The sequence below is a fragment of the Mercenaria mercenaria genome, chromosome 4, assembly GCF_021730395.1.
Source record: "Mercenaria mercenaria strain notata chromosome 4, MADL_Memer_1, whole genome shotgun sequence".
Taxonomy (NCBI): domain Eukaryota; kingdom Metazoa; phylum Mollusca; class Bivalvia; order Venerida; family Veneridae; genus Mercenaria; species Mercenaria mercenaria.
In genome coordinates, this window is record NC_069364.1 from 76,072,685 (window position 1) to 76,088,744 (window position 16,060).

A 16,060-nucleotide genomic window follows, 5' to 3' on the forward strand; every position below is an offset into this window, starting at 1 on the left:
TTAAGTGTTGGCCGCTCAACCACTAGGGTCACGACCATGACTTCTCGTATAACACCAGTATTGGATTTTCCAGGAGGCAGACTTGAGAGTGGTTCAAATAAGCTTAAACCTTTCATCACAATCCAGCTAAAATAAATTGGTATAAACTAAATAAGCAGCATAACCTTAAGGGTTTTTTTCCATTATTTATTATTTGTTTTATATCGCACGAATGAAATAAAGCCATTAAACACAAAGTTTGCTTACGATAGGTGCACCCAAACTAAAGATACTGAGCATAAACCATTTTTCTATTTTTAGCAACAGTGACCCAAAATGCAATTCAAAGCCAGTTCTTATATTTAAAGTTATAAACTTGAAGCCACCCTTTTGATGATCAAAGTGAAAAAAAAAAAAAACTATGACCATATATTTCTATTTTTAACTCACCAGCTTTAGAGCACAAAGTGCTCAAGGTGAGCTGTTGTGACCGGTCAGTCGTCCGTCGTGCGTCAACATTTGTGACCAATCTTTATGAAACTTGGTCAGAATGTTAGTCTTGATGATCTGTAGGTCAAGTTCGAAACTGGGTCATTTGGGGTGAAAAACTAGGTCAGTAGGCCAGATCAAAAGAAAAGCTTGTGAACACTCTAGAAACCAAATTTGTGACCCAATCTTTATGAAACATAGAATGTTAGTCTTGATAATCTGTAGGTCAAGTTCGAAGCTGGGTCATGTGGGGTCAAAAACTAGGTCAGTAGGTCAGATCAAAGGAAAAGCTCTAGAGACCACATTTTTGACCCAATCTTTATGAAACTTGGTCAGTATGTTTGTCTTGATGATTTCTAGGTCAAGTTCGAAATTGGGTCAAAAACTAGGTCAGTAGTCAGATCAATGGAAAAGCTTGTGAACACTCTAGAGACCACAGTTTTGACCCAATCTTTATGAAACATGGTCAGAAGTTAGTCTTGATGATCTCTAGATCAAGTTCAAAACTGGGTCATATGGGGTCAAAACCTAGATCAGGTCAGATCAAAGGAAAAGCTGCTGAACACTCTAGAGACCACATTTGTGACCTAATCATTATGAAACTTTGTCAGAACGTTTGTCTTGATGATTTCTAGGTCAAGTTTGAATCAGGGTCATGTGGGGTCAAAAACTAGGTCACCTGGTCAAATCAAAGGAAAAGCTTGTGAACACTTTAGAGGCCACATTTGTGACTCAATCTTTATGAAACTGGGTCAGAATGTTTGCCTTAATCATTTCTAGGTCAAGTTTGAATCTGGGTCATGTGGGGTCAAAAACTAGGTCACTAGGCCAGATCAAAGGAAAATCTTTTCAACACTCTAGAGACCACAATTTAAGTTTGAAACTCATGAGAATTAGTCAGAATGTTTTGATAATCTATAGGTCAAGTTTGAATCTGGGTCATGTGGGGTCAAAAACTAGGTCACCGGTCAAATCAAAGGAAAAGCTTGTGAACATTCTAGAGGCCACAGTTGTAACCAAATCTTTATGAAAACAAGAGCTCGTCAAACACGAAATGCCCCCCTTGATGCATTCAGTAATTGCACAAGGAACAGGAATTATATGCTCACTGTAAACAAAAGTTCTACCATTCTAGTTTAATCTGACCTTGACCTTTAACCTATTAACCTTACAAGAAATTACAGAGTGATCTTGGCGCCATCCACTGAGCCATTTTTGAATGTTCCAAATTTCAAGACTAGCTCAAAGTCAAAATCAAGGTCAAATTTCATTTTGGTACAAAACAATGTGTATGTGGTCCAAATTTGAAAGCTGTGGCTTGAGAAATGTGAAAGCAGGTCACTAGATCAATTTCAAGGTCAAAGTTCATTTCGGTAGACAGAACTATGCATGTGCTTCAAATTTGGAGGCTGTAGCTTAAGAAATGTGAAAGTAGGTAATAGGTAAATATCAATGTCAAATTTCAATTCAGAACACAAAAATATGCATGCAGTCCAAATTTGAAGCCTGTAGCTTCAGAAATGTGGAAGTAGGTCACAAGGTCAAACTCAAGATCAAAGTTCATTTCGGTACACAAAACTATGCATGTGGTTCAAATTTGAAGGCTGTAGCTTAAGAAATGTGAAAGTAGGTCACTAGGTCAAAATCAAGGTCAAATTTTATTTCGGAACACAAAACTATGCAAGTGGTCCAAATTTGAAGGCTGTACCTTCAGAAATGTGAAAGTAGGTCACTAGGTCAATCTCAAGATCAAAGTTCATTTCAGTACACAAAACTATGCTTATGGTTCAAATTTGAAGGCTGCAGCTTGAGAAATGTGAAAGTAGGTTACTAGGTCAAAATCAAGGTCAAATTTTATTTTTGAACAAAAAACTTTGATTGTGGTCCAAATTTGAAGCCTGTACCTTCAAAAATGTGAAAGTAGGTCACTAGGTCAGTAACAAGGTCAAAGTTTTTTTCGGTACACAAACCTATGCATGTGGTCCAAATTTGAAGGCTGTAGCTACAGAAACGTTAAAGTAGGTCACTAGGTCAAGATCAAGGTCAACTCATGTCAAGGTTCATCTTGCCATTCAAAACTATACATGTGGTCCAAATTTGAATGATGTAAGTTATAGACATGAAGATTCTAAGTTTTTCCATATATAAGTCTATATGAACCATATGACCCCTGGGGTGGGGCCATATTTGACCCTAGAGGGATAATTTGAACAAACTTGGTAGAGAACCACAAAATGATGCTACATTACAAAATATCAAAGCCATAGTCTTTGTGGTTTGGACAAGAAGATTTTCAAAGTTTTTTCCTATATAAGTCTATGTAAACTGCAGGGCCCTCTCTACATTTTGGGGGATTGGGGCCGGGGCCATTGAAGGGGGGAATTTCGCGTCGTTTTCAAGGGAGGGGGGAATTCATTCTGGAGATATGACATCTGAACATAACCCCTTAAATTAAGGTCAATTGAGTATTACAGATATCAAACTAATGTGAATATATCTGAAGTATTGTACAGAACATAATCTATTGAAAACAGGCAACTTTTATTTTCTTTTATTAAATCAATTAGGTGACATCCAATCGAGGTTCACATGTCGTCATTAACGGAAGCACTAGCAGTATCCACGGACATTGTCTCAGCAGCAGCCGGAGCAGTGCTTCCCTTCATCATATCTACCTGATTGTGCATGTCTGGCCCTGATGAAACAGCGGTGTCCGTGACAGTAGTTTGTTTTTTGAGAGCATGCTGCTTAAAAAGCAAATCTATTTTTGCGCATTTCGCCCCAGTTGCATCTGTGATCTTTTTACTGTATGATGTACATTATGCAACATTTTTTTCAAAGGGAAGTAACTTTGCATACACGCATCCGGGGAACTGAAAAACGAGCGTATTATACGGATCAGTAAAACCAGGGGTTCCACTAGACCTGAAAACCAAAGAGTCCCGGGACCCTTGGGTCCAAATTTTGAAGGGTCCCTTTTCAAAATACAAGAGTCCTGCCCCAACACATCGATACAATTGACTATATTTTCTTATAAAGTAATACTACGTAATTAATAGCTACTACAACCAAGAACATGTTACAGCATAATAACAATTTCTGTTTCAGGTCATATAATCTCATATTGTAAATAAATTTTTATCAAAATTCATTTTAATTTGATGAGGTTTTTCTTCAATATTTTGTGTTTGTTAGCAGAAAAGTGCTAAAACACTCTGTAAAAATGTATCCAAAAACGTACTATCCGGATACTGGTACACTTCTGGAATGTCGTCTGAAATGTTGTTTTTTGCCAGTTACTTGGTCCACTAAGGTAAACCAGAGATAGTTCCTCAAATAATGATGCTACTTTTCATTAAAAATTGCATTGAAAGTCAAGTTTTTAAGTGAATTTTGGAAAAATTGCATATGTCATCGGTGTAATTAGAATCGTGAATGGACATTCTATACTTATTTTTACTTTCCAAATTCATTTAAATTTGTGGATTTTCTCGTTGAAGTTAAGGTACAATCATTAAACAATGATCTAATTTAAAGTTTGCATGAAGAAATCTTGCAGGACACTTTTCACATGCTCGTAATCAGCTGGTCGCTTAATTACGATAATTTAATAATTGGCGCCTTTTTTGACAGTATGCAGGCTCAATACGGGTAACGCTTTATCAATGAATTAATGTTAACACTTCATTGATTCTCATTACCTATGTGCACCTCGCCGTGACGTAACTTGCTGATAAAGAAAAATCAGCGTGGCATGTCCACAGGATAAAGGGCGGGAATTTAGCAGAAGATCAAAGGCAGGAAGGAGGGCATGACCGCGAGTGTTTACTTTGAATACGTGTTTATCGTGGACATAGTTTTACTTTGGGAAATGACTGATAAGAGGAAGGATTATCAAAGGAAAATGTCTCCGGGTCCCGAGTGACGCACAGGCAATTATCATGGTCCTTTGAGCGTCGTTTGAAAATCTCCCGGACCCGGGCTCCTAAGACTATCGGGTATCGATTTTTTTCTTGATTTTTTTTTCTTTCGAGGGGGAATTTTTCTATACTTGGGGGGAAAGAAACATACTATTTCGAGGGGGGAATGGGGCCGAATTTCGGCCCCAAAAATCGGCAAACGAGGGCCCTGTAAAACCATGTGACCCCCAGGGCGGAGCCATATTTGACCCTTGGGGAATAATTTGAACAATCTTAGTAGAGGACCACTAGATGATGTCATATACAAAATATCAAAGCCCTAGGCCCTGTGGTTTTGGACAAGAGGTTTTTCAAAGTTTTATCCTATATAAGTCTATATAAACCATGTGACCCCCGGGGTGGGGCTTTATTTGACCCCAGGGAAATAATCTGAACAATCTTAGTAGAGGACCACTAGATTTCGCTACATTCAAAATATCAAAGCCCTAGGCCCTATGGTTTTGGACAAGAAGATCAGAAACCGTTTAACTGTTCCTGGTCAATGTGACCTTGACCTTTGACCTAATGACCTCAAAATCAATAGGGATCATCTGCTGGTCATGGCCAACCTAACTATCAATTTTCCTGACACTAGACCCAAGCGTTACTGAGTTATTGCCTGGAAACCATTTTACTGTTCCTGGTTACTGTGACCTTGACCTTTGACATACTGACCTCAATATCAATAGGGGTCATCTGCTGGTCATGACCAACCTCCCTATCAACTTTCGTGACCCTAGACCTAAGCGTTCTTTAGTTATCATCCAGAAACCGTTTTACTGTTCAGGGTCACTGTGACCTTGACCTTTAACATACTGACCTCAAAATCAGTAGGGGTCATCTGCTGGTCATGACCAACCTCCCTATCAACTTTCGTGATCCTAGACCTAAGCGTTCTTTAGTTATCATCCGGAAACCGTTTTACTATTCAGGGTCACTGTGACCTTGACCTTTGACATACAGACCTCAAAATCAATAGGGGTCATCTGCTGGTGATGACCAACCTCCCTATCAACTTTCATGATCCTAGGCCCAAGCGTTCTTGAGGTATCATCCGGAAACGGATTGGTATACATTCCGACCTACCGACCGGCATCTGCAAAACAATATACCCCTCCTTCTTCGAAGGGGGCCATAATTAGTCAGAATGTTTGTCTTGATGATCTTTAGGTCAAGTTCAACTCTTGGTCATGTGGGGTCAAAAACTAGGTCAGTAGGCCAGATCAACTCTGGTGAGCGACGTATAGGGCCATCATGGCCTTCTTGTTAGTTACCTTATGGCATTAAAATGACCTTTTTATCACCAAAAAAAAAAAAAAGGAAGAAAAAGGAAAAAAATATTTTGGATCTCCGTGAGATTTGAACTGTCACCCTTCTGATCCACAGCACAAAAATCTTTCTATTTCAAATATGACCCCATTTTTCTATTTTTAGTTACACTAACCTTGATCCTGATCCAAGTGACCCCAAATACATTCCCAACCTTTGTGTTTGATAAAAGCTATGATCTATCTACACACTAAGTATACTGACAATAAGTGTACCCAAACTAAAGATATTGAGTGGAAGCCATTTTTTCTATATTTAGTAACAATGACCCCAAATATCATTCAAAGCTAATTTTTCAGATAAGCTTGCTGTACACAAACTGTGGTGGCAGTAAGTAAGTCCAAACTAAACCTAGAGCTGCTTTGAGAAAAGCACATGTCTCCCACAACTGCCTAATCATCTGAATAGTTATGTATCCGAGTCAACCATGCACCAATACATGTATCACTGGCATCTGTGTACAGAGTGATTTTCAGTAATTCAAGGGCAAAAATTCTGAAGTGCCTGGGCCGATTTGGCTAGTTATCGAACTTGACCGAGGACTTATTGGCAAACACATTTTGTTCAAGTTTGGTGAAGATCTTATCAGAAATGTTGGACTTAGAGTGTGGACAAGATTTGTGAAAGACAGACACACACATGGATGCACACATACACACACAAGACAGTAGTAAAATATGTCTACCACACCACTGTGGGTCATCTGGGGTTAAAAACTAGGTCACTAGGTCAAATCAAAGAACAAGAAGGCCAAGATGGCCCTAGGTCGCTCATCTGAAAAACACACCATAACAGTGTAAACATGTTTGACCTAGTGATTTCATGGAAAAAAATATTCTGACCAATTATCATTAAAACTGGAGCAAAAATCTTGAGTATAAATAAGTATTTTCTTTGATTTGACCTAGTGACCTAGTTTTTGACCCCAGATGTCCCATATTCAAACTTGACCTAGATTTCATCAAGGCTATCATTCTGACCAAATTTCATGAAGATCAATTGAAAAATACAGCCTCTATTGCATACACAATGTTTTTCTTTGATTTGACCTAGTTTTTGACCCCAGACTATCTATATTGGAACTTGACCTAGATTTCATCAAGGCAACCATTCTGACCAAATTTCATGAAGATCAGTTAAAAAAAATTAGTCTCTATCGCATACACAAGGTTTTTCTTTGATTTGACCTAGTGACCTAGTTTTTGACCCCAGATGACCCATATTCGAACTTGGCCTAGATTTCATCAAGGCAATCATTCTGACCAAATTTCATGAAGATCAATTGAAAAATACAGCCTCTATTGCATACACAAGGTTTTTCTTTGATTTGATCTAGTGACCTAGTTTTTGACCACAGATGAGACATATTCTAACTTGACCTAGATTTCATCAAGGCAATTATTCTGACCAAATTCATGAAAATCAGTTGAAAAATACGGTCTCTGTCGCATACACAAGGTTTTCTTTGATCTGACCTAGTGACCTAGTTTTTGACCCCAAATGACCCATATTCGAAACTGACCTAGATTTTATCAAAGCAATCATTCTGACCAAAATTCATAAAAATCAACTGAAAAATACAGCCTCTATCGCATACACATGGTTTTTCTTTCATCTGGGGTCAAAAACTAGGTCGCTAGGACAAATCAAAGAAAAATGTTTTGTATGTGATAGAGGCTATACTTTTCAATTAAGGTTCATGAAATTTGGTCAGAATGATTGCCATGATCAAATTTAGGTCAAGTTCGAATGTAGGTCATCTTGGCTCCAAACTTAGGTCACTAGGTCAAATGGAAGAAAATACTTGTTTACACATTTTTGGTCAAATCTTAATGAAAATTGGTCAGAATATTTGTTTCCATGAAATCACTAGGTCAAACATGTTTACACTGTTATGGTGTGTTTCTCAGGTGAGCAACCTAGGGCCATCTTGGCCCTCTTGTTTGAAAACCTGGTTAACTAACAAATTTTTAAGCCCTAAGGCGGTACTGAAAATGTGCGTCATCAATTGTTATTTTGTTACTAACAAGAGATCACAGAGTGATCTTGGCGCCCACCATTGAGCCATTTTTGAATGTTCCAAATTTCAAGACTAGCTCAAGGTCAAAACTCATTTTTGTACACAACATAGTGCATGTGGTGCAAATTTGAAAGCTGTGGCTTGAGAAATGTGAAAGTAGGTCACTAGATCAATTTCAAGGTCAAAGTTCATTTCGGTAGATAGAACTATGCATGTGCTTCAGATTTGGAGGCTGTAGCTTGCGAAATGTGGAAGTAGGTACTAGGTAAAAATCAATGTCAAATTTCAATTCAGAACACAAAAATATATATGCATGTGGTCCAAATTTGAAGTCTGTAGCTTCAGAAATGTGGAAGTAGGTCACTAGGTCAACCTCAAGATCAAAGTTCATTTCGTTACACAAAACTATGCATGTGGTCCCAAGTTTGAAGGCTGTAGCTTGAGAAAAGTGAAAGTAGGTTACTAGGTCAAAATCAAGGCCAAATTTCATTTCGGAACACAAAACTATGCATGTGGTCCAAATCTGAAGCCTGTACCTTCAACAAGAGCTGTCAGTGGACAGCGCGCTCGACTATTCTCAGTGCTTGATAGTATAATATAAGCAATGAGTAAAACTTCAACATTACAATAAGCATATTCTAAGTCGAAAAGGGGCCATAATTCAGTCAAAATGCTTGATAGAGTTGCCTCCTCCTTTTTACAGACTGGGGTCATGATGGTAAACAAGTGTGCAAAATATGAAAGCAATATCTCAATGGACTTTGAAAATATTTGGGGTGGTACGCAAACTTTAACATTTATTCTAAGTCGAAAAGGGGCCATAATTCAGTCAAAATGCTTGAAAGAGTTGCCTCCTCCTTTTTACAAACTGGGGTCATGATGGTAAACAAGTATGCAAAATATGAAAGCAATATCTCAATGGAATTTGAAAATATTTGGGGTGGTACGCAAACTTTAACATTTATTTTAAGTCGAAAAGGGGCCATAATTCAGTCAAAATGCTTGATAGAGTTGCCTCCTCCTTTTTACAGACTGGGGTCATGATGGTAAACAAGTATGCAAAATATGAAAGCAATATCTCAATGGACTTTGAAAATATTTGGGGTGGTACGCAAACTTTAACATTTGTGTGAAGCTCACGCAGACGCCGGGGCGAGTAGGATAGCTCCCCTATTCTTCGAATAGTCTAGCTAAAAATGTGAAAGTAGGTCACTAAGTCAATGTCCAGGTTAAAGTTTGTTTCAGTACACAAACCTACGCACGTGGTCCAAATTTGAAGGCTGTAGCTACAGAAATGTGAAAGTAGGTCACTAGGTCAAGATCAAGGTCAACTCATGTCAAGGTTCATCCTGCCACTCAAAACTATACATGTGGTCCAAATTTGAATGATGTAGGTTTTGTACATGAAGATTCTAAGTTTTTCCCTATATAAGTCTATATGAACCATGTGACCCCTGGGTCAAGGTCATATTTGACCCTACGGGGATAATTTGAACAAATTTGGTAAGAGAACCATTAGATGATGCTACATTACAAATATCAAAGCCCTAGTCTTTGTGGTTTGGACAAGACGACTTTCAAAGTTTTTCCCTATATAAGTCTATATAAACCATGTGACCCCCAGGGCAGGGCCATATTTGAACCTAGGGGAATAATTTGAACAATCTTAGTAGAGGACCACTAGATGATGTCATATACAAAATATCAAAGCCCTAGGCCCTATGGTTTTGGACAAGAGGTTTTTCAAAGTTTTTCCTATATAAGTCTATATAAACCATGTGACCCCCGGGGCGGGGCCATATTTGTCCCCAGGGATATAATTTAAGCAATCTTGGTAGAAGACCACTACATGATGCTACATACCAAATGTCAAAGCCCTAGGCCCTGTGGTTTTGGACATGGAGAATTTCAAAGTTTTTCCCTATATAAATATATATGTAAATTATAAAAATAAATAAAGGGCCATAACTTACTCAAAAATTGTTGAACCAGTCTGATTTTAAAGGGGACACAACTAGGGTACCAATACATCATTCTGACAAAGTTTGGTCAAAATCCCCCCAGTAGTTTCTGAGGAGATGCGATAACGAGAAATTGTTCATGGATAGACGGACGGATGATGGACGCAGAGTGATTTGAATAGCCCATCATCATCAGATGGTGGGCTAAAAATAGTAACAAACATTACTAAAAATAGAAAAACAGAAAAATATAATGATCATATCAACTGATCCAGGTGCACAGGCCATCGATGCCCAAGAGAATGTTTCATTATAAAGGATTAGTATAATTATATAAAACAAGTGTGTAAAATTACTTTCTATTGGAATTACAAATGAAGCCTTTACTTTTTAGAAAATGTGACATAAACCTGGAAGTGTGCTCATTTAGATGGACAGCTTTCTTTATTTAAAGAAAATGTTAGACTGGGACAAGGCAGTTTGAATGCCAGTCTGATGTTCTTTCTTTAAATCTTTAAAAGGATACACCAGAATGTTTTTACTTTTTTATTCCATTTGAGGTTATCTACAATTTTCAAAAATATAGTCAGAAATATAAATAAATATTTGGTGACATAGTGAAATGTGTAATAATATTTGTTGGGTATGACAATAAAAACAGTCTAGAAACTATCAGTGAACAGAAGCCACCTGTAAACAAGCCAGATCAATTTGCAAACTGTGAAAGACATCACTTTGATCAAAAGAACACCATCTGGGCCAAAAAGACTACTATCAGTTCTGATTTAAACATGTGTGTAAAAATTCACCAGTTAATAATGTCCATATTCAAAATACAATATTGCTTTTTAGCTCCCTTAAGCGTTAAGTACATGTTTGACAGGTAGGGAAGAAAACAAATATATAATGGAAAACAAACAAAGTGAAACTTGACATAAAGTAAACACAGAATAATCAAACATATATGTGTACCTGTATTACCACAAACAGTAAAATCATAACATTTCATGGTCAGATTTGTAAAGACAAAACAAAGCAAAGCTTAACATAAAATATAATTCACAGATTAATGCCACATACATGTGTGTTACATGTAATACAGACTATAACATCATTTTATTGGAATTAACTCATTCTGCCCTAAAGCGTTATCTCCACTTCTACTCTGCTGATATTTATCTTTCAGTCACCTAGGAGGCTGATAAGCCAATCTACCCTGAATACCGAGAGATGTTTTGAGAGATAACATTGATTTCGTAGTTTTTTGCTTCGGATATTGTTGTTAATTAGTGACATATGACATCAAATATGTGCTAATAGGTATGGAATTTGCACACTTTGTAAGTAAATTGAAGTAGCTACGCAACAAAGTTAATTTCATGCAGCTTTGTAGTACAGTCATTTCAACAGACTGTTGAATTAAAGACACAAAACAAATGACCGTATTCTCTCATCAGATATTGTTTTGGCTAAACAACATTTATAAAATGCTAAATTTTATCATGCACATATTTAAACAACAAATATGAACAATTCTTAAAAAACACTGGTTTCACTCATTTATACGCATCCAAGCAATCAAAACGCATCAAAATAAAATTATTTCTCATAAAAAATAGCGTATGTGTTTAGTATGATGATGTAATAAAATGAATATTTTAGCTATTTTAGACATAAACTATTGTGCTGAAAATGAGATTATTTTGGGCTAATTTTCAGAAAACATGTACATGTTCTTTATGAAAATTTGAATTTTGAAACAATTTTGTGAGTTTCAAAAGTATCATAAACTAGCTGTCGAAATAATTGAGTTATTATTAATACTTTATTCTATAAATCAAGAGACAGTCTCGAAGTTTAACAACAAATAAATAGATGAATAAATAAATAAATAAATAAATAGATAGATACAAACGAAGATGTTTTTACTTTTTTATACACACATGAGCATTGTTAAATCGCATACGTAAGAATCAAAGATCTGGTGTGCACGAGTTGAAGATAGTTTAATCTTACATGTAAAAGAAAATATTTTAGTTCTTTTCTTTTCAATGATATAATCCACAATTCTACCAGTTTTGTTCAGGCAGTGTTGTGTGCGTTCACGGTCACGACGCAAAGATGTGACAATGTTCACGCGGTATGAAAGTGTAAAATAATTCTATGAAATTTTTGTTTTGCATTTCGGTATGATACTTACACGTTATTTTTGTGCGGTAATTATGTACGTCTGCCTTTACTGAAGTGTATTTTTTATAACAGTACCCGATCATTTATAATTCAATTTATTTCTGCACTCAAATGTTTAGAACCGTACTTATAAAGAATATACTCAACGCCCTTTATAGCTCCATAGCTATGTTTTAATATTTATCTCTGTTAAATTTTGACAGATTTTAATGAAATTCTGATACAATGTTTAATGATAATTTTATTGTAATGAAACGTGAGAATGATAATAATGAGAATAAACTCAATTAGCCGTAAAATTGTTTGATCCCGCAGATGGCATTATTTGCCGCATAGCGACGAGCGAAAAAGTATATACTTTTGGGTTGCATTATTTCAACTGTCATTTCTCAATGAATATTTGTTGGTATCTATTTATTTATATATTCATTTTTTTTATGTTCCGATCATATAAAGAATAATCCGTAATTTTCAGGCTTCGAGAAATCACAAATTATAACTCGAACGACGCTCGCTTTTACAGCTTTTTTTTCAATGAAAGCATTTATTTTTTCACAACATCCGGTTTTATTTATGTTTTAAAAATGTTATGCAACAAAAAAATTGATTGGTCCAACTTGTTAGAAAGAAGTAAAAGATTTTATTTAAGACCAATGAAATGTGACGACTGAATGCGTCGTGCGGAATTCAGAGCTATTACTGTAAAGACGCATGTACGCGGCGTGCGGTTTCCAGATGTAGATAACAACACCGCCTAGAAGCGGCACGCGGTATTCAGATAACAACTGGTCGACGCATTAATGCGTCGCGCGGGCAGAATGAGTTAAACTTGCTCATTTAAGAAACAAGAGGGTCATGATGACCCTGGATCGCTCACCTGAGTAATATGAGCTACATGTTTCAAATGTCAAACTGATGATAAAATATTAAGAAAGTCAGTAGGTCACATTCATGGTCAATGAAATTCAGTTTTACGATTTGTGTGCAAAACTGTGTCATCAAAATTTCAAGGCTGTATCTTAAAAAACAAGAAAGTAGGTCAGTAGGTCAAGGTCACACTCAAGTGACATAATATTACTCGGGGTCATCAGGTAATTATAATTAAACAGTCTTGGAAATAGTATCAGATGATTTTTTAAGGGGCATAATTTGAATAATTTTGGTAGAGGACTACTAGACAATGCATCATACCAAATATCAAAAGCCTAGGTTGTACGGTTTCAGGCAAGAAGGTTTTTAAACTTTTCTTACTATACAAGTCTATGTAAAACTTGGGACCCCCGGGCCGGGGCCATATTTGACCCTAGGGGAATAATTTGAACAATCTTGGTAGAGGACCACTAGATGATGCTACATACCAAATATCAAAGCCCTAGGCCGTGTGGTTTTGTACAAGAAGATTTCAAAGTTTTCCCTACATAAGTCTATATAAACCATGTGACCACCAAGGCAGGGCCATATTTGACTCCAGGGGCATAATTTGAACAATCTTGGTAGAAGACCACTAGATGATGCTACATACAAAATATCAAAACCCTAGGCCATGTGGTTTTGTACAAGAAGATTTTCAAAGTTTTCCCTATATAAGTCTATATAAACCATGTGACCACCGGGGCGGGGCCATATTTGACCCTAGGGGGATAATTTGAACAATTTTGGTAGAGGACCACTAAATGATGCTACACACCAGATATCAAAGCCCTAGGCTCTGTGGGTTTGGACAAGAAGATTTTTAAAGTTTTTCCTTTCGGTTGCCACGGCAACCAGAGTTCTGCATAGAATTCAATTCTTTGAACAATTTTGAAAGGGGGCCACCCAAGGATCATTCCTGTGAAGTTTGGTGTAATTCTGCCCAGTGGTTTTCAAGATTTTTTTAGAAATTGTTGACAGACGACGGACTATGAACGACGGACATCAAGCAGTCACAATAGCTCACCTTGTCACTTCGTGACAGGTGAGCTAAAAAGGAGCTCTTTAATGACCGTGGGGTTTCAAATCATGAAATGAAAGAATAATTTATTTTTTGTTTGGTTTGACCCCAAGAAAATTAGCTCCTACAAAAATTAATGATATAAAGATTAAAGAGAGATCTCTGCATTATAAATAAACTAAAATAAGTTTGAGCATTCATATTCTCTCAATGACAATGCCACTCATTCAGATACAACTTTTGTGTTTCAACGACATTTTCACTCATTCAAAATACTGTCAGTGTTTCAATGACAATATCATTCACTCAAAATATTTGACAGTTTTTCAATATCACTTATTCAAAATAATGTAATCATATGACAATATCACTCATTCCAATATTGCGTCAATGTTTCAATAACAATATCACTCATTCCAATATTGTGTCAATGTTTCAATAACAATATCGCTCATTCCAATATTGTGTCAATGTTTCAATGACAATATCACTCATTCCAATATTGTGTCAATGACAATATCACTCAATTCAATATTGTCTCAATGTTTCAATGACAATATCACTCATTCCAATATTTTTTCATTGTTTCAATGACAATATCGCTCATTCCAATATTGTGTCATTGTTTCAATAACAATATCGCTCCATCCAATATTATGTCAATGTTTCAATAACAATATCACTCATTCCAATATTGTGTCAATGTTTCAATAACAATATCACTCATTCCAATATTGTGTCAATGTTTCAATAACAATATCACTCACTGCAATATTGTGTCAATGTTTTAATAACAATATCACTCATTCCAATATTGTGTCAATGTTTCAATGACAATATCACTCATTCCGATATTGTGTCAATGACAATATCACTCAATTCAATATTGTGTCAATGTTTCAATAACAATATCGCTCATTCCAATATTGTGTAAATGTTTCAATGACAATAACACTCATTCCAATATTGTGTCAATGACAATATCACTCAATTCAATATTGTGTCAATGTTTCAATATTGTGTAAATGTTTCAATGACACAGGCCCTTCCCCAGCCGCATAAGGCGCCGCGCTACCGCGGCGCTTAAAACACGAAATATAGCTTCCCGCAGCGCTTAAATATCCCGCGCTGTGCCTCAATTATTAGCACAGCGTCTTAAATCAGTAAGCGATTTCATCCCCGTGAGATACCTCAGGTAAATTATGAATACACAGTGTAGTGTAGCTAGCTGTTTACTGTGTACTGATAAGGGTTTAAATACGACACGTGTTGGTGTTTTCACAAGTTTGCGGTTAATTTGAACAGGAGTGATTGGAATATAATTAGTTAAGGATTATAATCAGTCTATGCAAAGAAATGGGATAACAGTTGGTGGGGGCATGCATGAGTAAGTTAATTGTTATCGAGTAATAATTAGCAGAGAAAGGCAACTGTATTAAAATGACCAGTGATTCTTTGACTGTTTGAAGTCTGAAATCATTGTTCCGGATGACCTGAAGCAAACTTTTTCGAGGATGTTTAATTACTACTGTATTGTCCTGTATTGTTTAAGCTGCTATTAATTTCTAAATATTAAACTTTATCTACTATGATATTTTTGTTTCACCTTGCTTTTGTATCTCTCAAAGTAAACATGAAAAGACCAAATGATACAAGTTTCAGTGGAATTACAAAATTTAGGGCAGGTTACCTAACCATCGTTCCTGGGAAAGACCAGTTCCAAATAAACTGCCTACTTTCTCACATAAAGAACCTGGCTAGTCAGTAAAAGGGATGAATGAATTCTCTTCTGCTGTATTTCAAGGAAGTCAATATTTCTATGCTAAATAAACATTGATTTATTTAGAATTTCTATTTACTGAATATATTTACAGCATCATGTACCAAAGAATTTTAGAAGAAAAAAAAACAAGAAACTTATCAACAACATAAAAGTTATGATTCATTTTGTCAAGTCATTGAAACATGTCATTGTAACTTATGTTTCATTTCAGGCTCTTTCATCACACTTCTCCCTTGAACAAGACTGTGCAGTTATTGAATGGGCACAGGCGAAAGCCACCCTTACCACAGATGAACACTTCGAGCACAATGGAGTGGATTATTGGTAATCTGTCGGAGTCTCACCAAAACCTGTGCAAAGTAGCTACAGTGGGACTGCTACCAACGTCCACCGCTGGTGTGTATACAATCGTGTTCTTTC